Here is a 12,788-nt window from a genome sequence, read left to right as displayed (position 1 = left end):
TTCACTGATCTCGGGGGGAGCTAGGTTCAGCTCTTCAATGCCTCTTCCGGCTCTTCCAAACAGTAGCACGTATGGGGTGTACCCAGTGGTGGAGTGGACACGATTATTGTACGCCCACACGAGTTCTGAGAGATAGCCTGGCCAGTGATTTTTACGATCATCCTCCAACGTGCGTAGCATTTGTAGGAGGGTCCGGTTAAATCTCTCGCAGGCTCCGTTGCCCTGTGGATGATAAGGCGTAGTCCTTGACTTCTGCATTCCGTAAATCCTTTGCAGCTCTCTCATGACACCGCCCTGAAAGCAAGCCTCTTGGTCGGAATGTATTCTTTTGGGGCAGCCGTACACCCGGATAAAGTCATCACTGATGGCTCGAGCAGCTGATTCAGCTGTCTGATCTCTGGTGGGCATCACCACCGCAAATTTGGAGAAGTGATCTGTCATCACAAGGCAGAACTGATAGCCCCGGTGGGAGTGACCAATCTTCAGATAATCGATCATGAGTACTTCCAATGGCTCTTTGGTTGCAATAGTCTGTACTGGTGCTCGCTGTGGGGGAGCTTTACTTAACTCGCAGGAACGGCACAGTTTACAGGCCTTCTCTACTGCCCGAAGCATCTGAGGACAGTATACTATTCTTTGCAACCACTGGTAAGTCTTGTCCGGTCCGAAATGGGCTCCCTTCTCATGCGCCTCTCGGGCCAATGGTACTGCCATCTTCTGGGGTATCACTACTTGCCACCGCACTTCCAACTCTGTAGCTAGGTGCACCCTCCGATACAGCATCCCTTCTTGCACCGACAGCTTATCCCACTGGCTGAGAATCTGGAGGGCCACGTGCGACAGCGTGGCCCGTATTTCCTTTCTAGGCTTGCGCTGCTGGATCACCCACTCTTTCACTTGAAGCAGTTCTGGGTCAGATGACTGGATTTTCACCCATTCCTCTCTGGTTTGGCCAAGCAGGCGTGATGTCGTGCCCAACGTAATTTCCAGCATACGAGCCTCTACCACTTGAGCGGTGAATTTACTAAAGTCCGGAATTTCGTCTTCCTCCAACTGTTCATCTCTCTCCCCCACTGGGGCTTCGGTGGTAACACGAGAAAGGGCATCCGCATTCTGATTTTCATGCTTGGAGCGGTACTGCACATGATAATTGTATCTGGAGAGTCGTGCCAGCCACCTCTGTTCCATTGCTCCCAGTTTGGCGGTGGAGATGTGAGCCAGGGGGTTATTATCCGTATAGACTTCAATTTGGGCTCCCGTGAGATATTCCGAGAACCTTTCGGTTATTGCCCATACTAGTGCCAGTAACTCCAGCCGAAAGGAACTGTAATTCTCGGGGTTGCGCTCGGCTTCTCGCAACGTCTGACTTCCATATGCAATCACCCGTTCAGTACCATTCTGTACCTGGGCCAGTACTGCACCCAGGCCGTAGAGGCTCGCGTCTGTATACAACCGAAAGGGGAGGTTATAGTCTGCATAGGCAAGCACAGGGGCGCTAACCAAGGCCTCTTTCAATCGGTGTAAGGCTTCTGCTTGTCTTGGTCCCCAGCAAATTTTCTGTGCTTTTGGTCCTTTCGCAGTCCCTTGGAGCAATTCGTGCAAAGGTTCTGTCTCCTTCGCGAAATCTTTGATAAAGCGACGGTAATATCCGGCTAGCCCCAGGAAAGCTCGAACCTCCCGCACTGTGCTGGGTGTGGGCCATTGTAGCACTGCTCTCACTTTCCCATCGGAGGGCTGTACGCCGGCTTCCGACACCTTGTGTCCGAGATATTCAATCTCTTCCTGAAAGATCCGGCATTTTTTTGGTTTCAATTTAAGCCCATGGGCCCGTAACCGCTGAAACACTTGACCCAGGTTTTCTAGATGTTTCTCAAAGGTTGCAGAATACACTACTATGTCATCCAGGTAAATCAACGTGGCCTTGAAGTTCATGTCTCCAAGGCAACTTTCCATGAGGCGCTGAAAAGTTCCTGGGGCATTATTTAGTCCAAACGGCATGCGATTGAACTCGAAGAGTCCCATGGGTACAATAAATGCGGTCTTGGCCTTGTCTTTCTCTGCCACAGGGACCTGCCAATATCCGCTGGCCAGAACGAGGGAGGAGAAGTAACGTGCCTTTCCCAACGCCGACAGGGACTCCTCTATCCGGGGCAGAGGGAAGGAATCACGAACCGTGCATCCATTAAGCTTGCGGTAGTCAACACAGGAGCGGGTAGACCCATCCTTTTTCTTGACCAGCACGATTGGGGCAGCCCATGGACTCTGACTTTCTCTTACCACCCCGCTCTTCAGCATCTGCGCCAAGAGCTCTTTTACCTCTTGGTAGTACTTTGGGGGTATTTGTCTGTACCTTTCCCTGATCGGTGGGGCATCTCCAGTGGGTATTTCGTGCTGAATCTTGTCAGTGCAGCCAAAATCTTCTGCGTGACAGGAGAACGTGGCTTGATTCTCCCAAATAAAGTCTTCTATGGCTTGGGCTTGCTCCGAAGCGAAGGGGCTCAGGTCCACTCCCATCTGCCCTAAGATGACGCGACTGTTCCACTGATCAGTGGGTTTCTCTTTTCTTTCCATAGAAACAGCCCAAGTCCAGGCTTCCCCTGCCATGGGCTGCAATTCAATCGATTCTGCGGCCGCCACCTCTTCAGGCGCCAGGTAGACATGGGCCAGAACATCTCCCGAGGTCAAGGTGTAGGCCTGTTCACCGGTGTTCACGCAACGGAAAGGGACTCTTCCATTTCTTACTGTTGCTAAAGTGCGAGCCACCAACGGTTCATCTCTGTTCTCTTCACCACGGTAAGGATCCACCAACACCTCCATCCCCTCGAGTGTACGGTGGGCTCCAACTGGCAAGGTGAGGACTGTCTCACGATTTGGAGGTAGAGTAATTGTTGTCTGTCTTGGGACTCGAACCCTCCCCACCGGGTAGCGGCTCCCACCATTCCTCCACAGTCCTCGGGCACGGATAAGGTGTTGGAAGACCTTTTGGGCGGGCCTGTTAGCAACTGTTGTCTTCCAGTAATCACAGCCCCCCTTGTTGAAGAGCAACTGGTCTAATTCTTTCACGACGTTCATACCCACGATAGCCGGCACTTCTCTGTCGTACCGGCCCTCCGTTAACACAATCCCTTTTTTGCCTAAGTTCTGGCCACAGGCACGTATGTTCATCCACACGACCCCTACAACCGGAATGGGAAGATTGTTTGCAGCCCTCAGTTTGATATGTGCCCCTTTGTCAATGGATACAGTTTGTCCAAAATGTTGGTAGAAGAACTGTTCTGGCATGATGGTCACTTGGGACCCAGTATCCATCAAGCATCTTACTTCTTTCCCTTCAAATTCGGCCATGATCGTCGGCGTGCTGGCTGCTATATCTTCAGGGCGTTGGTTTTCTCTAAGCTCAGTTGGTCTCCCCGCCATGTGCCCATCCATGGAGGGAGGCACTAGTTTAACGGCGGTCTTTCTTGAGAAGTCTTCCTCTCCAGACAGTGTCGGAATAAATGGTTCTGATTTCCACAGTTCCAACACTGGTAGTCTCCAGCGGGTCTCGGTCGTCTCTGCTCGATCTGTCCCCTCTCTTCTTGATAGGTATGCGTGCGGGTATTTGGCCGCGGTGCTGTAGTTCCTACTTCTGACGCCGGGGCTTGCATATTCTTCAGCAACTCTTGTAGAGCAGTAACAGTCTCTTGTAACTGATCGACTTTAACCTCAAGTTGGCTCGGTTCTCGGTTTTTCTCACCCGGGACTATCTTATACATACAAACTTCTCCCCAGGCGTTCTGCGGGTCGCAATTTTCAGTTTGTGCGCGGGAGACTGCTTCTTCCAATATCTCCTGGAAAGTTAGTTTTTTTTCTACCCTGAGACGTTCACGGAGGGCACCTTTGATCTTGGGGTTATGTAATCCGCGGAGGAATTGATCTCGCAGGGTACGGTCAGCATAACCGGGGGTTTGTGCTAGCTCTGGCTCTGCTGTAAGCATTTGTCTCATTATTCTCTGGAGTGCATTTGCATACTGTGGCAGACCTTCCTCTTCACCCTGCAGCCTGTAGAACAGTTGCGCCTGTAAATCTCCTGCTTCTGGTTTCCCGCCATACACTCTCTCAAGAATCTTCACCACCTGCTCTAACGTCTTTCGTTCACTCTCAGGGCGCAATAAAATGGTCTCTTGAGCATGGCCTTCAAGGGCAATCAACAGTATCTCCCCTTGATTTTCAGCAGTCACTCCTGCTACTCTCAACATGCCCCTCACTCTCTGCGCCCAGTCATGGAGAGGTACATTGCTGCCAGTAAATTTTGGTATATGGGTCAGCATAGCCCCCAGGGACAGCTGCCTTGCTGGTATTCCCCCATCAGGTTGTATTAGAACACCTCCATCAGCGACACCCCCCTGTCCGTCCATTGTTCCGTAACAGCCTGCGTATCCTGCCGACTACGCCAAATGTAATAACCTGCAGGTAACGGGATACGCAAGGACTGCACGGAACCACGGGGGTTAATCAATGCAAATTTAATAACATATTGCACAACACAGGTGGAGGAATAGTGCGGGAAGGGAGCACAGCAGTAGAGATAATGCAATATACATACAACTACTTTGAATAGCTTGTCAAGGGTGGGAAGCCTCAGATTGTGCTCCCAAAAGCAAAACACAAAAATCCTTATTAAGCAAAAAAAATGCAGGGTCCTTGTTACCTTACTCGTATAACACAGTGCAGAGTCTTTTCCTATTTGTCCCTAACTAAAAGTAGTGTGCACACTTAACTGCAGGTTTCAGCGTGGGGTACCTCGTCACCGTTGGGGCCCGTATTCCGCCGGCAGACACCTCTAAAGTTCAAATTGAGAGATTCACCAGCACAAAACTCCAGGCATCTTATTCTTTAAAATGAAGATTCTTTATTCACTCATCATTAAAAAGTCCATGCTATAGTGGTTAAGCCCATGTTAGAGAGGACGCGTTTCGAACATCCAGTTCTTATTCAGTCTCTGAACCATCTAGTCACAGAACTACTTAAAAAGGGCTAAACCCACACATGTGGTCAAATGGAAAGAGAGAGCAAGATAATTGCAAAAACATTAACCCATTAGGTTACATCACTTGATATGGCGCTATACCGCCTATATACATATATAATAATAAACAAGATTAATATGCAAACATCAATTCATTTCTTTTGTTTAAACCTTTAGGGAATCTTGTGCCCATTAAAAACATCCATTTTATCTCTCTTTGAAAAAGGATATCTTTCAAATTGCCACCTCTTCTGGGTAATTTAATTTTTTCAATGGCATTAACTCTCATGCCTTTCAAATCACCTGCATGTGCGTCACGAAAATGCTGGGACGCTCCTGATAATTTTCTGGTGGTGGCATTATTCACATCATAGATGTGTTCCGATATCCTTTTTCTGAGTGGGCGACAAGTGCTGCCTATATATTGTAACTGGCAAATAGTACAAGATATTAGGTAAACCACATGGTCTGAACTACAATTTATAAGTGACGTTATTTTATAAGTTTTTTTATCTGTGTATGAAGAAAAATTCTTTGTATTTGACATATAGCCGCAAAGTCCACACGTCCTGTGGCCACATTTAAAGGAACCTGTACTAGGTAACCAATTGCCGGTATTTTTTTCCCCATTACTGAAACCGCACCTATTTATATGATCACTTGGTGAGAACATAGATCCCAATGTAATGTTCCTTTTTGAAACAAATTTAACCCCATTTTTTAAGATTTGATATAATGTGTCATCTGTACATAAAATGGGTAAATATTTTTTAATGATTTTAATTACATCATAATAATTTTTACTATATGTTGTTGAAAAAACAACTGACAAATCTTTCTGGGGATTATTTTTGTTTTTATTCATATCCAAATACTGTGACCTACTCTTTTTATTTGCTTTATTTTTGGCTTTTTGAAGATTTTTCAATTTATAACCTCTTGCTAAAAACCTTTTTTCAATAATATCGCATTCCATCTCAAAGTTTTTTTGAGTGGTGCAACACCTCCTGGCACGGACATATTCACCTGTAGGGATGTTGTCTATGACATGTTTTGGATGGCAACTTCCCGCATGTAATAGCGAGTTGCCTGATATGGGTTTTCTATAAAGACTGCAATTAATTTCTCCGCTATCACTTTTTCCATGAAATTGTATATCCAAGAAATTAATTTTTGATACATCATGAAAAAAAGTGAAAAAAAGGTTATGGGCATTATTGTTAATATAAAACATAAAATCCTCGATTTTTTTATTTGGATTTTGCCATACAATGAGTACATCATCTATAAATCTCAGATATAATGCTATATCCGAGAAAAAGGGGTTTTGTCAGTTGCAATACATAGGTAGTACTTGTCGCCCACTCAGAAAAAGGATATCGGAACACATCTATGATGTGAATAATGCCACCACTAGAAAATTATCAGGAGCGTCCCAGCATTTTCGCGACGCACATGCAGGTGATTTGAAAGGCATGAGAGTTAATGCCATTGAAAAAATTAAATTACCCAGAAGAGGTGGCAATTTGAAAGATATCCTTTTTCAAAGAGAGATAAAATGGATGTTTTTAATGGGCACAAGATTCCCTAAAGGTTTAAACAAAAGAAATGAATTGATGTTTGCATATTAATCTTGTTTATTATTATATATGTATATAGGCGTTATAGCGCCATATCAAGTGATTCAACCTAATGGGTTAATGTTTTTGCAATTATCTTGCTCTCTCTTTCCATTTGACCACATGTGTGGGTTTAGCCCTTTTTAAGTAGTTCTGTGACTAGATGGTTCAGAGACTGAATAAGAACTGGATGTTCGAAACGCGTCCTCTCTAACATGGGCTTAACCACTATAGCATGGACTTTTTAATGATGAGTGAATAAAGAATCTTCATTTTAAAGAATAAGATGCCTGGAGTTTTGTGCTGGTGAATCTCTCAATTTCCTTCTATATATGGATTGGCTCTCCAATTTTTTCTCCATGCACAGCCCAGGATCCTTGGCTTCCATTGCATAGGTGAGCTGGGCAAAAACTTTTTAATTCACCTTTAAAGTTCAGTCTTTGTCCCGTCTCTGTAATTTGCCCATGCTGTCTGGCTCCTCGCTCCACATCCAGCCTTTCTTGGATCTGTGTCTTGGGGAGATGTCACGAACACTCAGGTACTTGGACCTTGTTCAGCAGGGCAGAATGCGGCCTTGCCTTCTTCAGCACGTCCGAACACACACCTCTCTGCATAAACAGCTACCAAACAAAACTAGCTCCTCCTCACATCCTGTTCAGGACTGTACCAAGTAAATCAAGCAGCAGGGGTTTGTGCCCGCTGTTCTTTGTTTTGACAGCAGGTGGCAGCATAACAAGGAAAAGTTCACAGTCTTCTAACCTATTTATGTAAATGTTAACAGGTCTTACATCCCTATGACTGCAGCACAACAAAGGGATCCACTAAGGGAATTATTGAAGGAAAATGGGGAATTTGCATAGCTCCGCCTACTTATGGGAAAAGGGCGAGTAAAGATCCTCTCTGAAAGCTTCACAGGTCCTGGAAGAATCAATGGTATCAACTAACAACCAAGTGTGACACAAGAATGGCGATCACCGGCCGGAGGCAGCAGAAACCGGAGGATTTATTGATGCAGTGAATTATTCCTGGAAGAGATGGAAGCGTCTCACACACCGGGATCTGTAAGAAGATCCACTGCCTTCAGATCCCTCAGGATCTAAGACTCTGTAAAACAAAAACAGAATGCCGCGGAGACACCATCACATATTTCTCAACTCTGGCAGGAAACTAGCCAGGTCTTTCACCGGGAAGGAACAACCACGGGAAGGGCAGTCTCCAGTCAAGGAAACCGCCTTTACCAAAACATGGTATACATCTACAAACAGCTGTTTCGGGGTATTTGCCCCTCATCAGTGTGGAGTAGGAAACTGGCTAGTGGGAGCAATGCCTCTGTGACCAGGATCTTCTCAAACAGGGGATCCCAGAGGTCACCTACTTCCTCCAAGGATCCTTATCCACAAGCCCCGGAGCCTCAGGGGAGGAAAACTGTCTCCTTTATTCTCAAGGAGGTGGATGGAAGCGTCTCACGATGGAGAAGATCCTCCTGCACCAAGGATCCATCTCGGCCTCCATAACTAGGTGTGAGAAGATCCCGGTCACAGAGGCTCAGATACTGAGGAGATCTGGAGACGCCTCGGTGCAGTCGGATCTTCTTACAGAACCTGTTGTGTGACTCGCGAGACGTCTCCAGCCATTACCATAAGACCCCAGCGATGATGATGAGGAGACCCCGGGATGAAGCGTTACTCGCCATTCTTCTCTTATGTAGAGTCCAGCAAATCTCCGGCTCCAGGGAAATGTGTAAATATAAAAGCTCCTCACGAGATTGTTACTTCTCTTTAGACCCGCAGCACATATCCGTGTAATTTGTACGTGTGCGGTACGTATTTGCACGTACCGGAGACACGTACACATGGAGACCCATGTTATTCAATGGTTGATGGCACACACACGTAAAATCACACGGAACGTGTGTCCGTGTGGTAAGTACGTGTGTGCGCTTTTCTACATGGAGGACATGTCCGTTTTTGGCCGGCAGCACGCAGGCACGGACCCACTTTAGTCTATGGGTCCATGCCTGCACGGACCGCACACGAAGTATGTCCGTGTTCAGCACGTTTCGTGCGTGTGCGTTTTTACACTAGCGATCTTTTCTTTTGTTTTTTTTTTAAATTAAATTCAGTCTACTTACCTTTTTTCATGATGTTCTCAGTCATACTTACATTGGCGCTCGTTTTTTTTCTCCCCCCGGCTCATACCGCTCCCCGATCACCAGCGCGGCGAGGAACAGCTGTGCAGAGAATGCGCGGCAACAATTACTTTGAATATGCCGGCCGCTCATTAATCAATCTCGTATTCCCTGCTTTCCCCACCCACAGACGCCTGTGATTGGTTGCAGTCAGACACGCCCCCCACGCTGAGTGACAGCTGTCTCACTGCACCCAATCACTGCAGCCGGTGGGCGTGTCTATACTGTGCAGTAAAATAAATAAATAATTAAAAGAAAACGGCGTACGGTTCCCCCCCAATTTTAATACCAGCCAGATAAAGCCATACGGCTGAAGGCTGGTATTCTCAGGATGGGGAGCCCCACGTTATGGGGAGCCCCCCACCCTAACAATATCAGTCAACAGCTGCCCAGAATTGCCGCATACATTATATGCGACAGTTCTGGGACTGTACCCGGCCCTTTCCGATTTACCCTGGTGCATTGGCAAATCGGGGTAATAAGGAGTTAATGGCAGCCCATAGCTGCCACTAAATCCTAGATTAATCATGTCAGGCGTCTCCCCGAGATACCTTCCATGATTAATCTGTAAATTACAGTAAATAAACACACACACACGAAAAATCCTTTATTAGAAAAAAAACACTAACAAATTGCTTTGTTCACCAATTTAATAAGCTCGAAAAAGCCCTCCATGTCCGGCGTAATCCAGGATGGTCCAGCGTCGCTTCCAGCTCTGCTGCATGAAGGTGACCGGAGCTGCAGAAGACACCGCTGCTCCTGTCACCTCCACGCAGCTAATGAAGGGAATAGCGCGATCAGCTGTATTCAGGGTTGGCCACGAGTAACCTCAGTGACAGCTCAGCTGATCGTGCTATTCCCTTCATTAGCTGCGTGGAGGTGACAGGAGCGGCGGTGTCTTCTGCAGCTCCGGTCACCTCCATGCAGCAGAGCTGGAAGCGACGCTGGACCATCCTGGAGTACGCCGGACATGGAGGACTTTTTCGATCTTATTAAATTGGTGAACAAGGCAATTTGTTAGTGTTTTTTTTTTTAATAAAGGATTGTTCGGGTGTGTGTGTTTATTTACTGTAATTTACAGATTAATCATGGAAGGTGTCTCATAGACGCCGGACATGATTAATCTAGGACTTATTGGCAGCTATGGGCTGCTAATAACTCCTTATTACCCCGATTTGCCAACGCACCAGGGCAAATCGGGAAGAGCCGGGTACAGTCCCAGAACTGTCGCATATAATGTATGCGGCAATTCTGGGCGGCTGCTGACTGATATTGTTAGGCTGGGGGGCTCCCCATAACGTGGGGCTCCCCATCCTGAGAATACCAGCCTTCAGCCGTATGGCTTTATCTGGCTGGTATTAAAATTGGGGGGACCGCACGCCGGTTTTTTTAATTATTTATTTATTTTACTGCACAGTATAGACATGCCCACCGGCTGCTGTGATTGGGTGCAGTGAGACAGCTGTCACTCAGCGTGGGGGGCGTGTCTGACTGCAACCAATCACAGGCGCCGGTGGGTGGGGAAAGCAGGGAATACGAGATTGATTAATGAGCGGCCGGCATATTCAAAGTAATTGTTTACCTCTGGTAAATGCTGAAAAGCCCAAATGTCTGTGAAGAATAGAAAAGTTATTCCTGAGGTTGATCTCATTGATCACGAATCTCATAGTGGGATCTTCTGTGATCTATCGTTATATAATCTCTGTGATGAGAAGTAACAATCTCGTGAGGAGCTTTTATAGTTACACATTTCCCTGGAGCCGGAGATTTGCTGGACTCTACATAAGAGAAGAATGGCGAGTAACGCTTCATCCCGGGGTCTCCTCATCATCATCGCTGGGGTCTTATGGTAATGGCTGGAGACGTCTCACGAGTCACACAACAGGTTCTGTAAGAAGATCCCACTGCACCGAGGCGTCTCCAGATCTCCTCAGTATCTGAGCCTCTGTGACCGGGATCTTCTCACACCTAGTTATGGAGGCCGAGATGGATCCCTGGTGCAGGAGGATCTTCTCCATCGTGAGACGCTTCCATCCACCTCCTTGAGAATAAAGGAGACAGTTTTCCTCCCCTGAGGCTCCGGGGCTTGTGGATAAGGATCCTTGGAGGAAGTAGGTGACCTCTGGGATCTCCTGTTTGAGAAGATCCCGGTCACAGAGGCTTAGATGCTGAGGGATCTGAAGGCAGTGGATCTTCTTATAGATCCCGTTGTGTGAGACGCTTCCATCTCTTCCAGGAATAATTCACTGCAGTAATAAATCCTCCGGTCTCTGCTGCCTCCGGCCGGTGATCGCCATTCTTGGGTCACACTTGGTTGTTAGTTGATACCATTGATTCTTCCAGGACCTGTGAAGCTTTCGGAGAGGATCTTCACTCGCCCTTTCCCATAAGGAGGCAGAGCTATGCAAATGTCTCATTTACCATAGATGATTCCCTTAGCAGATCCCTATGTTGTGCTGTAATCATAGGGATCACACTGGGGATCATCAGCCTCAGGAACAACGTTTCTATTCTTCACAGACATTTGGACTTTTCAGCATTTGCCAAAAAGCAGTTAAACAAATAATAAAAGAGCTATAAACCTGGGTCACATGGAGCGTTTCCCCGACCTCCCCTCCCCCATCACCATCAATATCATGGAGACGACACCGCACAGATCCATCATCTGAGAAATCATCACAGAATAGAAAGATCCCTCCAGATCACAGATCACAGCTGTATAATCATCAGCAGATCCTCCATATATAATGATCCGGAGAGATCAAGTCAGGAAGAGGCGACAGGAATCCACCAAGAGACCACCAGAGCGAAATCTGCATAGCTCCACCCCTTCTGGAAACCACGCCTCCTTCCTCCAAGGATCCTCCCCCAGAGGTGGGTCATGCACACTATGAAGCCGGGTGTACGCGTCTCAGCTTCAAACTGTACAGTCATGGCCAAAGGTTTTGAGAATGACACCACAATGCTATCTTCACATGATCTGTTCCCTCTGGTTTTTAATTGTGTTTGTCTGATGTTTACATCACATACAGAAATATAATTGCAATCATATTATGAGACCAGAAGGTTCTATTGACAGTTAGAATGAGTTAATGCAGCAAGTGAATATTTGCAGTGTTGCCCCTTCTTCTTCAGGACCTCTGCAATTCTCCCTGGCATGCTCTCAATCATCTTCTGGAGCAAATCCTGACTGATCGCGGTCCATTCTTGCATAAGCAATGCTTGCATTTTGCCAGAATTTGTTGGTTTTTGTTTGTCCACCGTCTCTTGATGATTGCCCACAAGTTCTCAATGGGGTTAAGATCTGGGGAGTTTCCAGGCCATGGACCCAAAATCTCTGTTTTGTTCCATGAGCCATTTAGTGATCCCCTTTGCTTTATGGCAAGGAGCTCCATCATGCTGGAAAAGGCATTGTTGGGCGCCTGCTCTTGCACAGTTGGGAGAAGTTGCTCTTGGAGGACATTCTGGTGCCATTCTTTATTCATGGCGGTGTTTTTAGGCAAGACTGTGAGTGGTGCGATTCCCTTGGCTGAGGAGCAGCCCCACACATGAATGGTTTCCGGATGCTTAACAGTTGGCATGAGACAAGACTGGAGGTAGCGCTCACCTCTTCTCCTAATAAGCTGTTTCCAGATGTCCCAAACAATCGAAAAGGGGATTCATCTGAGACAATGACTTTACCCCAGTCCTCAGCAGTCACTCCCTGCACCTTCTGCAGAATATCAGTCGGTCCCTGGTGTTTTTTCTGGAGAGAAGTGGCTTCTTTGCTGCCCTCCTTGAAACCAGGCCTTGCTCCAGCAGTCTCCGCCTCACAGTGCGTGCAGAAGCCTCACACCAGCCGCTGCCATTGCTGCGCTAGCTCGCCACTGCTGGTAGTCCCATCCCGCTGCTGAAACAGGTTTAAGATACGGTCCTGGCGTTTGCTGGTCCTTCTTGGGCGCCCGGGAGCCTTTTTGGCAACAATGGAAGCTCT

At 47.1% G+C, this 12,788-nt stretch overlaps 2 pseudogenes; one reads left to right on the top strand and one right to left on the bottom strand.

Moving 5' to 3' along the window:
- Positions 1-12,788, top strand: part of LOC142295838 (ferroportin-like) — a 117,000-nt pseudogene that overhangs the window by 17,202 nt on the left and 87,010 nt on the right.
- Positions 11,340-11,400, bottom strand: LOC142297953 (U7 small nuclear RNA; annotated as a pseudogene).

The sequence above is a fragment of the Anomaloglossus baeobatrachus genome, chromosome 3 (assembly GCF_048569485.1).
Source record: "Anomaloglossus baeobatrachus isolate aAnoBae1 chromosome 3, aAnoBae1.hap1, whole genome shotgun sequence".
Taxonomy (NCBI): Eukaryota; Metazoa; Chordata; class Amphibia; order Anura; family Aromobatidae; genus Anomaloglossus; species Anomaloglossus baeobatrachus.
The sequence above is the reverse complement of the archived record's forward strand: the minus strand, read 5'-3'. Positions and strand labels throughout refer to the sequence as shown.